At 37.0% G+C, this 14,279-nt stretch overlaps 17 non-coding genes across 17 annotated transcripts; 3 read left to right on the plus strand and 14 right to left on the minus strand.

The window, feature by feature from the left end:
- Positions 1-427: 427 nt before the first annotated feature.
- Positions 428-546, minus strand: LOC132625505 (5S ribosomal RNA). The gene has a single exon (XR_009576845.1). It is a non-coding gene; the product is annotated as a 5S ribosomal RNA (ribosomal RNA).
- Positions 547-1,725: 1,179 nt separating this feature from the next.
- Positions 1,726-1,844, minus strand: LOC132625522 (5S ribosomal RNA). The gene has a single exon (XR_009576861.1). It is a non-coding gene; the product is annotated as a 5S ribosomal RNA (ribosomal RNA).
- A 134-nt stretch (positions 1,845-1,978) lies between these two features.
- LOC132625560 (5S ribosomal RNA) lies at positions 1,979-2,097 on the minus strand. The gene has a single exon (XR_009576899.1). It is a non-coding gene; the product is annotated as a 5S ribosomal RNA (ribosomal RNA).
- Positions 2,098-2,856: 759 nt separating this feature from the next.
- On the minus strand, positions 2,857-2,975 carry LOC132625494 (5S ribosomal RNA). The gene has a single exon (XR_009576835.1). It is a non-coding gene; the product is annotated as a 5S ribosomal RNA (ribosomal RNA).
- Positions 2,976-3,109: 134 nt separating this feature from the next.
- Positions 3,110-3,228, minus strand: LOC132625500 (5S ribosomal RNA). The gene has a single exon (XR_009576840.1). It is a non-coding gene; the product is annotated as a 5S ribosomal RNA (ribosomal RNA).
- Positions 3,229-4,408: 1,180 nt separating this feature from the next.
- Positions 4,409-4,527, minus strand: LOC132625508 (5S ribosomal RNA). The gene has a single exon (XR_009576848.1). It is a non-coding gene; the product is annotated as a 5S ribosomal RNA (ribosomal RNA).
- A 1,189-nt stretch (positions 4,528-5,716) lies between these two features.
- On the minus strand, positions 5,717-5,835 carry LOC132625510 (5S ribosomal RNA). The gene has a single exon (XR_009576850.1). It is a non-coding gene; the product is annotated as a 5S ribosomal RNA (ribosomal RNA).
- A 1,192-nt stretch (positions 5,836-7,027) lies between these two features.
- On the minus strand, positions 7,028-7,146 carry LOC132625530 (5S ribosomal RNA). The gene has a single exon (XR_009576869.1). It is a non-coding gene; the product is annotated as a 5S ribosomal RNA (ribosomal RNA).
- A 134-nt stretch (positions 7,147-7,280) lies between these two features.
- LOC132625547 (5S ribosomal RNA) lies at positions 7,281-7,399 on the minus strand. Its single transcript, XR_009576887.1, has one exon. It is a non-coding gene; the product is annotated as a 5S ribosomal RNA (ribosomal RNA).
- Positions 7,400-8,578: 1,179 nt separating this feature from the next.
- Positions 8,579-8,697, minus strand: LOC132625533 (5S ribosomal RNA). Its single transcript, XR_009576872.1, has one exon. It is a non-coding gene; the product is annotated as a 5S ribosomal RNA (ribosomal RNA).
- A 1,178-nt stretch (positions 8,698-9,875) lies between these two features.
- Positions 9,876-9,994, minus strand: LOC132625502 (5S ribosomal RNA). Its single transcript, XR_009576842.1, has one exon. It is a non-coding gene; the product is annotated as a 5S ribosomal RNA (ribosomal RNA).
- A 143-nt stretch (positions 9,995-10,137) lies between these two features.
- On the minus strand, positions 10,138-10,256 carry LOC132625541 (5S ribosomal RNA). Its single transcript, XR_009576880.1, has one exon. It is a non-coding gene; the product is annotated as a 5S ribosomal RNA (ribosomal RNA).
- A 134-nt stretch (positions 10,257-10,390) lies between these two features.
- On the minus strand, positions 10,391-10,509 carry LOC132625537 (5S ribosomal RNA). Its single transcript, XR_009576876.1, has one exon. It is a non-coding gene; the product is annotated as a 5S ribosomal RNA (ribosomal RNA).
- A 134-nt stretch (positions 10,510-10,643) lies between these two features.
- LOC132625536 (5S ribosomal RNA) lies at positions 10,644-10,761 on the minus strand. Its single transcript, XR_009576875.1, has one exon. It is a non-coding gene; the product is annotated as a 5S ribosomal RNA (ribosomal RNA).
- Positions 10,762-11,967: 1,206 nt separating this feature from the next.
- LOC132625498 (5S ribosomal RNA) lies at positions 11,968-12,086 on the plus strand. Its single transcript, XR_009576838.1, has one exon. It is a non-coding gene; the product is annotated as a 5S ribosomal RNA (ribosomal RNA).
- Positions 12,087-13,258: 1,172 nt separating this feature from the next.
- Positions 13,259-13,377, plus strand: LOC132625509 (5S ribosomal RNA). Its single transcript, XR_009576849.1, has one exon. It is a non-coding gene; the product is annotated as a 5S ribosomal RNA (ribosomal RNA).
- Positions 13,378-13,511: 134 nt separating this feature from the next.
- On the plus strand, positions 13,512-13,632 carry LOC132625556 (5S ribosomal RNA). The gene has a single exon (XR_009576895.1). It is a non-coding gene; the product is annotated as a 5S ribosomal RNA (ribosomal RNA).
- The last annotated feature ends 647 nt before the right edge of the window (positions 13,633-14,279 follow it).

The raw sequence follows: 14,279 nt of genomic DNA on the forward strand, positions 1-14,279 counted from the left end.
TAAAGTAAGATATATTATTAAAACATGCACCATGCACCCAACCAAGACAAGGCATGATTCAAAACAAAAGTGCTCGATTATCAGTGAAGTTTGATGTGGCATGACCTTTAGTAGTTATATAAATTGATAAGATAAAATTATCAAATAATGTGTATAGGGGAAAAAGTAGTTGTAAATTGGTGAAACTTTAAACGGTCATAACTTTGCCCTCGCACGTCCGATTTACGCGATTTGTTTTTTGATTTTGCGTATTTTTGCGAGATCTAGCCGCCCAAACCGCCCCAAGGCGGTTTGGCCGAGCCGATTTTTGAAAAAACACCTGTTATCGCATTCAATTTCAATTTTTCTCCAAATTGGTGCACAATTTTCATTCATCTTTAGTAAAATTCTAGTGATAAAAAATATACAATTAAAAGTGACAAAAGGAGGGATGCAACACGGGGACTTCCCAGGCGGTCACCACACCTAGTACTACTCTCGCCGAAGCACGCTTAACTTAAGAGTTCTGATGGGATCCGGTGCGTTAGTGCTGGTATGATCGCATCCGTCATTCCTAGCGCTCTAAATTCTATTAAGCCCTTTCCTCCCCGCGTCCACGCTTAACTAAAAGCCTGTCCTTTTCACATCTCGGCCCGGGCGTTATTTTTGCAAAATAATATATAATTAAAAGCGACAAAAGGTGGGATGCAACACGAGGACTTCCCAGGAGGTCACCCATCCTAGTACTACTTTGTAGTTTTATTTGTATAAATTTATTGTGAAAGTGTCGTCAATTAATTCAAATTTGCCCCACATAAAACCTATTGAATGATCCTTCCCACTACAACCTTTCCCCCAGTATTCAGTTTTATATCATAATCATAAACTTTTGGTCTTTATATAAACTCTCTTATCTTTTAGTATTAATTAAATATTATTCATAATTGATAGTAATATTATTGCAAACGACTTTATGATAAGTCAATTGAAAAGTCTAACCTTTACTGCGTAATTCTGGTTGACTTTAGTTTTCACAATTTTCCATACTTCCGCCATTGATTAATCATGCTTCGAGACTTCGGAACTTCAATATTTTATATAGAATCCAACTTATTTCTGTGTGATTAATAAGGTAGGCTCAATACATCAAGGATAAGCAAAACTTCGGGTCGTTGTTTTAGTGGTTGAAAAGTGCTCGAAGTCCATTTTTGTTTGAAGAGCTGTTGTCATTAGCTTAAAGTATTTTATTATTAGGGTTTAGATTTAAGTGTGTTATTTTTTAATCATTAACTTTATTTCGAATATGTTGCGATCTTTTTAAAGTAAGATATATTATTAAAACATGCACCATGCACCCAACCAAGACAAGGCATGATTCAAAACAAAAGTGCTCGATTATCAATGAAGTTTGATGTGGCATGACCTTTAGTAGTTATATAAATTGATAAGATAAAATTATCAAATAATGAGTATAGGGAAAAAAGTATTTGTAAATTGGTGAAACTTTAAACGGTCATAACTTTGAGCTCGCACGTCCGATTTACGCGATTTTGTTTTTTGATTTTGCGTATTTTTGCGAGATCTAGCCGCTCAAACCGCCCAAAGGCTGTTTGGCCGAGCCGATTTTTGAAAAAACACCTGTTATCGCATTCAATTTCAATTTTTCTCCAAATTGGTGCACAATTTTCATTCATCTTTAGTAAAATTCTAGTGATAAAAAATATTTAATTAAAAGCGACAAAAGGAGGGATGCAACACGAGGACTTCCCAGGGGGTCACCCATCCTAGTACTACTCTCGGCCAAGCACGCTTAACTTCGGAGTTCTGATGGGATCCGGGGCATTAGTGCTGGTATGATCGCATCCGTCATTCCTAGCGCTCTAAATTCTATTAAGCCCTTTCCTCCCCGCGCCCACGCTTAACTAAATGCCTGTCCTTTTCACATCTCGGCCCGGACGTTACTTTTGCAAAAAATATATAATTAAAAGCGACAAACGAAGGGATGCAAGACGAGGACTTCCCAGGGGGTCACCCATCCTAGTACTACTCTCGCCGAAGCACGCTTAATTTCGGAGTTCTGATGGGATCTGATGCGTTAGTGCTGGTATGATCGCATCCGTCATTCCTAGCGCTCTAAATTCTATTAAGCCCTTTCCTCCCCGCGTCCACGCTTAACTAAAAGCCTGTCATTTTCACATCTCGGCCCGGGCGTTATATTTGCAAAATAATATATAATTAAAAGCGACAAAAGGAGGGATGCAACACGAGCACTTCCCAGGAGGTCACCCATCCTAGTACTACTTTGTAGTTTTATTTGTATAAATTTCTTGTGAAAGTGTCGTCAATTAATTCAAATTATCCCCACATAAAACCTATTGAATGATCCTTCCCACTACAACCTTTCCCTCAGTATTCAGTTTTATATCATAATCATAAACTTTTGGTCTTTATATAAACTCTCTTATCTTTTAGTATTAATTAAATATTATTCATAATTGATAGTAATATTATTGCAAACAACTTTATGATAAGTCAATTGAAAAGTCTAACCTTTACTGCGTAATTCTGGGTGACTTTTTTTTTCACAATTTTCCATACTTCCGCCATTGATTAATCATGCTTCGAGACTTCGGAACTTCAATATTTTATATAGAATCCAACTTATTTCTGTGTGATTAATAAGGTAGGCTCAATACATCAAGGATAAGCAAAACTTCGGGTCGTTGTTTTAGTGGTTGAAAAGTGCTCGAAGTCCATTTTTGTTTGAAGAGCTGTTGTCATTAGCTTAAAGTATTTTATTATTAGGGTTTAGATTTAAGTGTGTTATTTTTTAAAATTCTAGTGATAAAAAATATTTAATTAAAAGTGACAAAAGGAGGGATGCAACACGATGACTTCCCAGGGGGTCACCCATCCTAGTACTACTCGCGCTCAAGCACGCTTAACTCCGGATTTCTGATGGGATCTGGTGCGTTAGTGCTGGTATGATCGCATCCGTCATTCGTAGCGCTCTAAATTCTATTAAGCCCTTTCATCCCCGCGCCCACGCTTAACTAAAAGCCTGTCCTTTTCACATCTCGTCCCGGACGTTATTTTTTCAAAAAATATATAATTAAAAGCGACAAAAGGAGGGATGGAACACGAGGACTTCCGAGGGGGTCACCCATGCTAGTAGTACTCTCACCCAGGCACGCTTAACTTCGGAGTTCTGATGGGATCCGGTGCGTTAGTGCTGGTATGATCGCATCAGTCATTCCTAGCGCTCTAAATTCTATTAAGCCCTTTCCTCCCCGCGTCCACGCTTAACTAAAAGCCTGTCCTTTTCACATCTCAGCCCGGGCGTTATTTTTGCAAAATAATATATATAATTAAAAGCGACAAAAGGTGGGATGCAACACGAGGACTTCCCAGGAGGTCACCCATCCTAGTACTACTTTGTAGTTTTATTTGTATAAATTTATTGTGAAAGTGTCGTCAATTAATTCAAATTTGCCCCACATAAAACCTATTGAATGATCCTTCCCACTACAACCTTTCCCTCAGTATTCAGTTTTATATCATAATCATAAACTTTTGGTCTTTATATAAACTCTCTTATCTTTTAGTATTAATTAAATATTATTCATAATTGATAGTAATATTATTGCAAACGACTTTATGATAAGTCAATTGAAAAGTCTAACCTTTACTGCGTAATTCTGGGTGACTTTTTTTTTCACAATTTTTCCATACTTCCGCCATTGATTAATCATGCTTCGAGACTTCGGAACTTCAATATTTTATATAGAATCCAACTTATTTCTGTGTGATTAATAAGGTAGGCTCAATACATCAAGGATAAGCAAAACTTCGGGTCGTTGTTTTAGTGGTTGAAAAGTGCTCGAAGTCCATTTTTGTTTGAAGAGCTGTTGTCATTAGCTTAAAGTATTTTATTATTAGGGTTTAGATTTAAGTGTGTTATTTTTTAATGCTTAACTTTATTTCGAATATGTTGCGATCTTTTTAAAGTAAGATATATTCTTAAAACATGCACCATGCACCCAACCAAGACAAGGCATGATTCAAAACAAAAGTGCTCGATTATCAGTGAAGTTTGATGTGGCATGACCTTTAGTAGTTATATAAATTGATAAGACAAAATTATCAAATAATGAGTATAGGGAAAAAGGTAGTTGTAAATTGGTGAAACTTTAAACGGTCATAACTTTGAGCTCGCACGTCCGATTTACGCGATTTTTTTTTTATTTTGCGTATTTTTGCGAGATCTAGCCGTCCAAACCGCCCAAAGGTTGTTTGGCCGACACAATTTTTGAAAAAACACCTGTTATCGCATTAAATTTCAATTTTTCTCCAAATTGGTGCACAATTTTCATTCATCTTTAGTAAAATTCTAGTGATAAAAAATATATAATTAAAAGTGACAAAAGGAGGAATGCAACACGAGGACTTCCCAGGGGGTCACCACACCTAGTACTACTCTTGCCGAAGCACGCTTAACTTCAGAGTTCTGATGGGATCCGGTGCGTTAGTGCTGGTATGATCGCATCTGTCATTTCTAGCGCTCTAAATTCTATTAAGCCCTCCCCCCCCCCACCCCGGCTCTACGCCCACGCTTAACTAAAACCTGTCCTTTTCACATCTCGGCCCGGGCGTTATATTTGCAAAATAATATATAATTAAAAGCGACAAAAGGAGGGATGCAACACGAGCACTTCCCAGGAGGTCACCCATCCTAGTACTATTTTGTAGTTTTATTTGTATAAATTTCCTGTGAAAGTGTCGTCAATTAATTCAAATTATCCCCACATAAAACCTATTGAATGATCCTTCCCACTACAACCTTTCCCTCAGTATTCAGTTTTATATCATAATCATAAACTTTTGGTCTTTATATAAACTCTCTTATCTTTTAGTATTAATTAAATATTATTCATAATTGATAGTAATATTATTGCAAACGACTTTATGATAAGTCAATTGAAAAGTCTAACCTTTACTGCGTAATTCTGGGTGACTTTTTTTTTTCACAATTTTTCCATACTTCCGCCATTGATTAATCATGCTTCGAGACTTCGGAACTTCAATATTTTATATAGAATCCAACTTATTTCTGTGTGATTAATAAGGTAGGCTCAATACATCAAGGATAAGCAAAACTTCGGGTCGTTGTTTTAGTGGTTGAAAAGTGCTCGAAGTCCATTTTTGTTTGAAGACCTGTTGTCATTAGCTTAAAGTATTTTATTATTAGGGTTTAGATTTAAGTGTGTTAGTTTTTAATGCTTAACTTTATTTCGAATATGTTGCGATCTTTTTAAAGTAAGATATATTCTTAAAACATGCACCATGCACCCAACCAAGACAAGGCATGATTCAAAACAAAAGTGCTCGATTATCAGTGAAGTTTGATGTGGCATGACCTTTAGTAGTTATATAAATTGATAAGATAAAATTATCAAATAATGAGTATAGGGAAAAAAGTAGTTGTAAATTGGTGAAACTTTAAACGGTCATAACTTTTAGCTCGCACGTCCGATTTACGCGATTTTTTTTTATTTTGCGTATTTTTGCGAGATCTAGCCGCCCAAACCGCCCAAAGGTTGTTTGGCCGACACAATTTTTGAAAAAACACCTGTTATCGCATTAAATTTCAATTTTTCTCCAAATTGGTGCACAATTTTCATTCATCTTTAGTAAAATTCTAGTGATAAAAAATATATAATTAAAAGTGACAAAAGGAGGAATGCAACACGAGGACTTCCCAGGGGGTCACCACACCTAGTACTACTCTTGCCGAAGCACGCTTAACTTCAGAGTTCTGATGGGATCCGGTGCGTTAGTGCTGGTATGATCGCATCTGTCATTCCTAGCGCTCTAAATTCTATTAAGCCCCCCCCCCCCCCCACCCCGGCTCTACGCCCACGCTTAACTAAAACCTGTCCTTTTCACATCTCGGCCCGGGCGTTATATTTGCAAAATAATATATAATTAAAAGCGACAAAAGGAGGGATGCAACACGAGCACTTCCCAGGAGGTCACCCATCCTAGTACTACTTTGTAGTTTTATTTGTATAAATTTCTTGTGAAAGTGTCGTCAATTAATTCAAATTATCCCCACATAAAACCTATTGAATGATCCTTCCCACTACAACCTTTCCCTCAGTATTCAGTTTTATATCATAATCATAAACTTTTGGTCTTTATATAAACTCTCTTATCTTTTAGTATTAATTAAATATTATTCATAATTGATAGTAATATCATTGCAAACGACTTTATGATAAGTCAATTGAAAAGTCTAACCTTTGCTGCGTAATTCTGGGTGACTCTTTTTTTTCACAATTTTTCCATACTTCCGCCATTGATTAATCATGCTTCGAGACTTCGGAACTTCAATATTTTATATAGAATCCAACTTATTTCTGTGTGATTAATAAGGTAGGCTCAATACATCAAGGATAAGCAAAACTTCGGGTCGTTGTTTTAGTGGTTGAAAAGTGCTCGAAGTCCATTTTTGTTTGAAGACCTGTTGTCATTAGCTTAAAGTATTTTATTATTAGGGTTTAGATTTAAGTGTGTTATTTTTTAATGCTTAACTTTATTTCGAATATGTTGCGATCTTTTTAAAGTAAGATATATTCTTAAAACATGCACCATGCACCCAACCAAGACAAGGCATGATTCAAAACAAAAGTGCTCGATTATCAGTGAAGTTTGATGTGGCATGACCTTTAGTAGTTATATAAATTGATAAGATAAAATTATCAAATAATGAGTATAGGGAAAAAAGTAGTTGTAAATTGGTGAAACTTTAAACGGTCATAACTTTGAGCTCGCACGTCCGATTTACGCGATGTTTTTTTTGATTTTGCGTATTTTTGCGAGATCTAGCCGCCCAAACCGCCCAATGGCTGTTTGGCCGAGCCGATTTTTGAAAAAACACCTGTTATCGCATTCAATTTCAATTTTTCTCCAAATTGGTGCACAATTTTCATTCATCTTTAGTAAAATTCTAGTGATAAAAAATATTTAATTAAAAGCGACAAAAGGAGGGATGCAACACGAGGACTTCCCAGGGGGTCACCCATCCTAGTACTACTCTCGTCCAAGCACGCTTAACTTCGGAGTTCTGATGGGATCCGGGCCGTTAGTGCTGGTATGATCGCATCCGTCATTCCTAGCGCTCTAAATTCTATTAAGCCCTTTCCTCCCCGCGCCCACGCTTAACTAAATGCCTGTCCTTTTCACATCTCGGCCCGGACGTTACTTTTGCAAAAAATATATAATTAAAAGCGACAAACGGAGGGATGCAATACGAGGACTTCCCAGGGGGTCACCCATCCTAGTACTACTCTCGCCGAAGCACGCTTAATTTCGGAGTTCTGATGGGATCTGATGCGTTAGTGCTGGTATGATCGCATCCGTCATTCCTAGCGCTCTAAATTCTATTAAGCCCTTTCCTCCCCGCGTCCACGCTTAACTAAAAGCCTGTCCTTTTCACATCTCGGCCCGGGCGTTATTTTTGCAAAATAATATATAATTAAAAGCGACAAAAGGAGGGATGCAACACGAGGCACTTCCCAGGAGGTCACCCATCCTAGTACTACTTTGTAGTTTTATTTGTATAAATTTCTTGTGAAAGTGTCGTCAATTAATTCAAATTATCCCCACATAAAACCTATTGAATGATCCTTCCCACTACAACCTTTCCCTCAGTATTCAGTTTTATATCATAATCATAAACTTTTGGTCTTTATATAAACTCTCTTATCTTTTAGTATTAATTAAATATTATTCATAATTGATAGTAATATTATTGCAAACGACTTTATGATAAGTCAATTGAAAAGTCTAACCTTTACTGCGTAATTCTGGGTGACTTTTTTTTTCACAATTTTTCCATACTTCCGCCATTGATTAATCATGCTTCGAGACTTCGGAACTTCAATATTTTATGTGGAATCCAACTTATTTCTGTGTGATTAATAAGGTAGGCTCAATACATCAAGGATAAGCAAAACTTCGGGTCGTTGTTTTAGTGGTTGAAAAGTGCTCGAAGTCCATTTTTGTTTGAAGAGCTGTTGTCATTAGCTTAAAGTATTTTATTATTAGGGTTTAGATTTAAGTGTGTTATTTTTTAATGCTTAACTTTATTTCGAATATGTTGCGATCTTTTAAAGTAAGATATATTCTTAAAACATGCACCATGCACCCAACCAAGACAAGGCATGATTCAAAACAAAAGTGCTCGATTATCAGTGAAGTTTGATGTGGCATGACCTTTAGTAGTTATATAAATTGATAAGATAAAATTATCAAATAATGAGTATAGGGAAAAAAGTAGTTGTAAATTGGTGAAACTTTAAACGGTCATAACTTTGAGCTCGCACGTCCGATTTACGCGATGTTTTTTTTGATTTTGCGTATTTTTGCGAGATCTAGCCGCCCAAACCGCCCAATGGCTGTTTGGCCGAGCCGATTTTTGAAAAAACACCTGTTATCGCATTCAATTTCAATTTTTCTCCAAATTGGTGCATAATTTTCATTCATCTTTAGTAAAATTCTAGTGATAAAAAATATATAATTAAAAGCGACAAAAGGAGGGATGCAACACGAGGACTTCCCAGGGGGTCACCCATCCTAGTACTACTCTCGTCCAAGCACGCTTAACTTCGTAGTTCTGATGGGATCCGGGGCGTTAGTGCTGGTATGATCGCATCCGTCATTCCTAGCGCTCTAAATTCTATTAAGCCCTCCCCCCCCCCCGGCTCTACGGCCACGCTTAACTAAAAGCCTGTCCTTTTCACATCTCGGCCCGGGCGTTATATTTGCAAAATAATATATAATTAAAAGCGACAAAAGGAGGGATGCAACACGAGCACTTCCCAGGAGGTCACCCATCCTAGTACTACTTTGTAGTTTTATTTGTATAAATTTCTTGTGAAAGTGTCGTCAATTAATTCAAATTATCCCCACATAAAACCTATTGAATGAACCTTCCCACTACAACCTTTCCCTCAGTATTCAGTTTTATATCATAATCATAAACTTTTGGTCTTTATATAAACTCTCTTATCTTTTAGTATTAATTAAATATTATTCATAATTGATAGTAATATTATTGCAAACGACTTTATGATAAGTCAATTGAAAAGTCTAACCTTTACTGCGTAATTCTGGGTGACTTTTTTTTTCACAATTTTTCCATACTTCCGCCATTGATTAATCATGCTTCGAGACTTCGGAACTTCAATATTTTATATAGTAATCCAACTTATTTCTGTGTGATTAATAAGGTAGGCTCAATACATCAAGGATAAGCAAAACTTCGGGTCGTTGTTTTAGTGGTTGAAAAGTACTCGAAGTCCATTTTTGTTTGAAGAGCTGTTGTCATTAGCTTAAAGTATTTTATTATTAGGGTTTAGATTTAAGTGTGTTATTTTTTAATGCTTAACTTTATTTCGAATATGTTGCGATCTTTTTAAAGTAAGATATATTCTTAAAACATGCACCATGCACCCAACCAAGACAAGGCATGATTCAAAACAAAAGTGCTCGATTATCAGTGAAGTTTGATGTGGCATGACCTTTAGTAGTTATATAAATTGATAAGATAAAATTATCAAATAATGAGTATAGGGAAAAAAGTAGTTGTAAATTGGTGAAACTTTAAACGGTCATAACTCTGAGCTCGCACGTCCGATTTACGCGATTGTTTTTTGATTTTACGTATTTTTGCGAGATCTAGCCGCCCAAAGGCTGTTTGGCTGACACAATTTTTGAAAAAACACCTGTTATCGCATTAAATTTCAATTTTTCTCCAAATCGGTGCACAATTTTCATTCATCTTTAGTAAAATTCTAGTTATAAGAAATATATAATTAAAAGTGACAAAAGGAGGGATGCAACACGAGGACTTCCCAGGGGGTCACCACACCTAGTACTACTCTTGCCGAAGCACGCTTAACTTCAGAGTTCTGATGGGATCCGGTGCGTTAGTGCTGGTATGATCGCATCCGTCATTCCTAGCGCTCTAAATTCTATTAAGCCCTCCCCCCCCCCCCGGCTCTACGCCCACGCTTAACTAAAACCTGTCCTTTTCACATCTCGGCCCGGGCGTTATTTTTGCAAAATAATATATAATTAAAAGCGAAAAAAGGAGGGATGCAACACGAGGACTTCCGAGGGGGTCACCCATCCTAGAACTACTCTCGGCCAGGCACGCTTAACTTCAGAGTTCTGATGGGATCCGGTGCGTTAGTGCTGGTATGATCGCATCCGTCATTCCTAGCGCTCTAAATTCTATTAAGCCCTTTCATCCCCGCGCCCACGCTTAACTAAAAGCCTGTCCTTTTCACATCTCGGCCCGGACGTTATTTTTGCAAAAAATATATAATTAAAAGCGACAAAAGGAGGGATGCAACACGAGGACTTCCGAGAGGGTCACCCATCCTAGAACTACTCTCGGCCAGGCACGCTTAACTTCGGAGTTCTGATGGGATCCGGTGCGTTAGTGCTGGTATGATCGCATCCGTCATTCCTAGCGCTCTAAATTCTATTAAGCCCTTTCCTCCCCGCGTCCACGCTTAACTAAAAGCCTGTCCTTTTCACATCTCGGCCCGGAAGTTACTTTTGCAAAAAATATATAATTAAAAGCCACAAAAGGAGGGATGCAACACGAGGACTTCCCAGGGGTTACCCATCCTAGTACTACTCTCGACCAAGCACGCTTAACTTCGGAGTTCTGATGGGATCCGGTGCGTTTGTGCTGGTATGATCGCATCCATCCTGGGAAGTCCTCGTGTTGCATCCCTCCTTTTGTCGCTTTTAATTAAATATTTTTTATCAGTAGAATTTTACTAAAGATGAATGAAAATTGTGCACCAATTTGGAGAAAAATTGAAATTGAATGCGATAACAGGTGTTTTTTCAAAAATCGGCTCGGCCAAACAGCCTTTGGGCGGTTTGGGCGGCTATATCTCGCAAAAATACGCAAAATAAAAAAAAAATCGCGTAAATCGGACGTGCGAGCTCAAAGTTATGACCGTTTAAAGTTTCATCAATTTACAACTACTTTTTTCCCTATACTCATTATTTGATAATTTTATCTTATCAATTTATATAACTACTAAAGGTCATGCCACATCAAACTTCACTGATAATCGAGCACTTTTGTTTTGAATCATGCCTTGTCTTGGTTGGGTGCATGGTGCATGTTTTAAGAATATATCTTACTTTAAAAAGATCGCAACATATTCGAAATAAAGTTAAGCATTAAAAAATAACACACTTAAATCTAAACCCTAATAATAAAATACTTTAAGCTAATGACAACAGCTCTTCAAACAAAAATGGACTTCGAGCACTTTTCAACCACTAAAACAACGACCCGAAGTTTTGCTTATCCTTGATGTATTGAGCCTACCTTATTAATCACACAGAAATAAGTTGGATTCTATATAAAATATTGAAGTTCCGAAGTCTCGAAGCATGATTAATCAATGGCGGAAGTATGGAAAAATTGTGAAAAAAAAAGACACCCAGAATTACGCAGTAAAGGTTAGACTTTTCAATTGACTTATCATAAAGTCGTTTGCAATGATATTACTATCAATTATGAATAATATTTAATTAATACTAAAAGATAAGAGAGTTTATATAAAGACCAAAAGTTTATGATTATGATATAAAACTGAATACTGAGGGAAAGGTTGTAGTGGGAAGGATCATTCAATAGGTTTTATGTGGGGCAAATTTGAATTAATTGACGACACTTTCACAAGAAATTTATACAAATAAAACTACAAAGTAGTACTAGGATGGGTGACCTCCTGGGAAGTCCTCGTGTTGCATCCCTCCTTTTGTCGCTTTTAATTATATATTATTTTGCAAAAATAACGCCCGGGCCGAGATGTGAAAAGGACAGGCTTTTAGTTAAGCGTGGACGCGGGGAGGAAAGGGCTTAATAGAATTTAGAGCGCTAGGAATGACGGATGCGATCATACCAGCACTAACGCACCGGATCCCATCAGAACTCCGAAGTTAAGCGTGCTTGGTCGAGAGTAGTACTAGGATGGGTGACCCCCTGGGAAGTCCTCGTGTTGCATCCCTCCTTTTGTCGCTTTTAATTAATATATTTTTATCACTAGAATTTTACTAAAGATGAATGAAAATTGTGCACCAATTTGGAGAAAAATTGAAATTGAATGCGATAACAGGTGTTTAATCGGCTCGGCCAAACTGCCTTGGGGCGGTTTGGGCGGCTAGATCTCGCAAAAATACGCAAAATCAAAAAAAAAATCGCGTAAATCGGACGTGCGAGCTCAAAGTTATGACCGTTTAAAGTTTCACCAATTTACAACTACTTTTTTCCCTATACTCATTATTTGATAATTTTATCTTATCAATTTATATAACTACTAAGGTCATGCCACATCAAACTTCACTGATAATCGAGCACTTTTGTTTTGAATCATGCCTTGTCTTGGTTGGGTGCATGGTGCATGTTTTAAGAATATATCTTACATTAAAAAGATCGCAACATATTCGAAATAAAGTTAAGCATTAAAAAATAACACACTTAAATCTAAACCCTAATAATAAAATACTTTAAGCTAATGACAACAGGTCTTCAAACAAAAATGGACTTCGAGCACTTTTCAACCACTAAAACAACGACCCGAAGTTTTGCTTATCCTTGATGTATTGAGCCTACCTTATTAATCACACAGAAATAAGTTGGATTCTATATAAAATATTGAAGTTCCGAAGTCTCGAAGCATGATTAATCAATGGCGGAAGTATGGAAAAATTGTGAAAAAAAAAAGTCACCCAGAATTACGCAGTAAAGGTTAGACTTTTCAATTGACTTATCATAAAGTCGTTTGCAATGATATTACTATCAATTATGAATAATATTTAATTAATACTAAAAGATAAGAGAGTTTATATAAAGACCAAAAGTTTATGATTATGATATAAAACTGAATACTGAGGGAAAGGTTGTAGTGGGAAGGATCATTCAATAGGTTTTATGTGGGGCAAATTTGAATTAATTGACGACACTTTCACAAGAAATTTATACAAATAAAACTACAAAGTAGTACTAGGATGGGTGACCTCCTGGGAAGTCCTCGTGTTGCATCCCTCCTTTTGTCGCTTTTAATTATATATTATTTTGCAAAAATAACGCCCGGGCCGAGATGTGAAAAGGACAGGCTTTTAGTTAAGCGTGGACGCGGGGAGGAAAGGGCTTAATAGAATTTAGAGCGCTAGGAATGACGGATGCGATCATACCAGCACTAACGCACCGGATCCCATCAGAACTCCGAAGTTAAGCGTGCCTGGGCGAGAGTAGTACTAGGATGGGTGACCCCCTCGGAAGTCCTCGTGTTGCATCCCTCCTTTTGTCGCTTTTAATTATATATTTTTTGCAAAAATAACGTCCGGGCCGAGATGTGAAAAGGACAGGCTTTTAGTTAAGCGTGGGCGCGGGGATGAAAGGGCTTAATAGAATTTAGAGCGCTAGGAATGACGGATGCGATCATACCAGCACTAACGCACCGGATCCCATCAGAACTCCGAAGTAAAGCGGGCTTGGGCGAGAGAATAGTACTAGGATGGGTGACCCTCTGGGAAGTCATCGTGTTGCATCCCTCATTTTGTCGCTTTTAATTATATAATTTTATCACTAGAATTTTACTAAATATGAATGAAAATTGGGCACCAATTTGGAGGAAAATTGAAATTGAATGGGATAACAAGTGTTTTTTCAAAAATCGGCTCGGCCAAACCACCTTGCGGCAGTTTGGGCGGCTAGATCTCGCAAAAATACGCAAAATCAAAAAAAAAAATCGCGTAAATCGGACGTGCGAGCGCAAAGTTATGACCGTTTAAAGTTTCACCAATTTACAACTACTTTTTTCCCTATACTCATTATTTGATAATTTTATCTTATCAATTTATATAACTACTTAAGGTCATGCCACATCAAACATCACTGATAATCGAGCACTTTTGTTTTGAATCATGCCTTGTCTTGGTTGGGTGCATGGTGCATGTTTTAATAATATATCTTACGTTAGAAAGATCGCAACATATTCCAAATAAAGTTAAGCATTAAAAAATAACACACTTAAATCTAAACCCTAATAATAAAAAACTTTAAGCTAATGACAACTGGTCTTCAAACAAAAATGGACTTCGAGCACTTTTCAACCACTAAAACAACGACCCGAAGTTTTGCTTATCCTTGATGTATTGAGCCTACCTTATTAATCACACAAAAATAAGTTGGATTCTAT

The sequence above is a fragment of the Lycium barbarum genome, unplaced genomic scaffold, assembly GCF_019175385.1.
Source record: "Lycium barbarum isolate Lr01 unplaced genomic scaffold, ASM1917538v2 unchr_scaffold_04, whole genome shotgun sequence".
NCBI lineage: Eukaryota > Viridiplantae > Streptophyta > Magnoliopsida > Solanales > Solanaceae > Lycium > Lycium barbarum.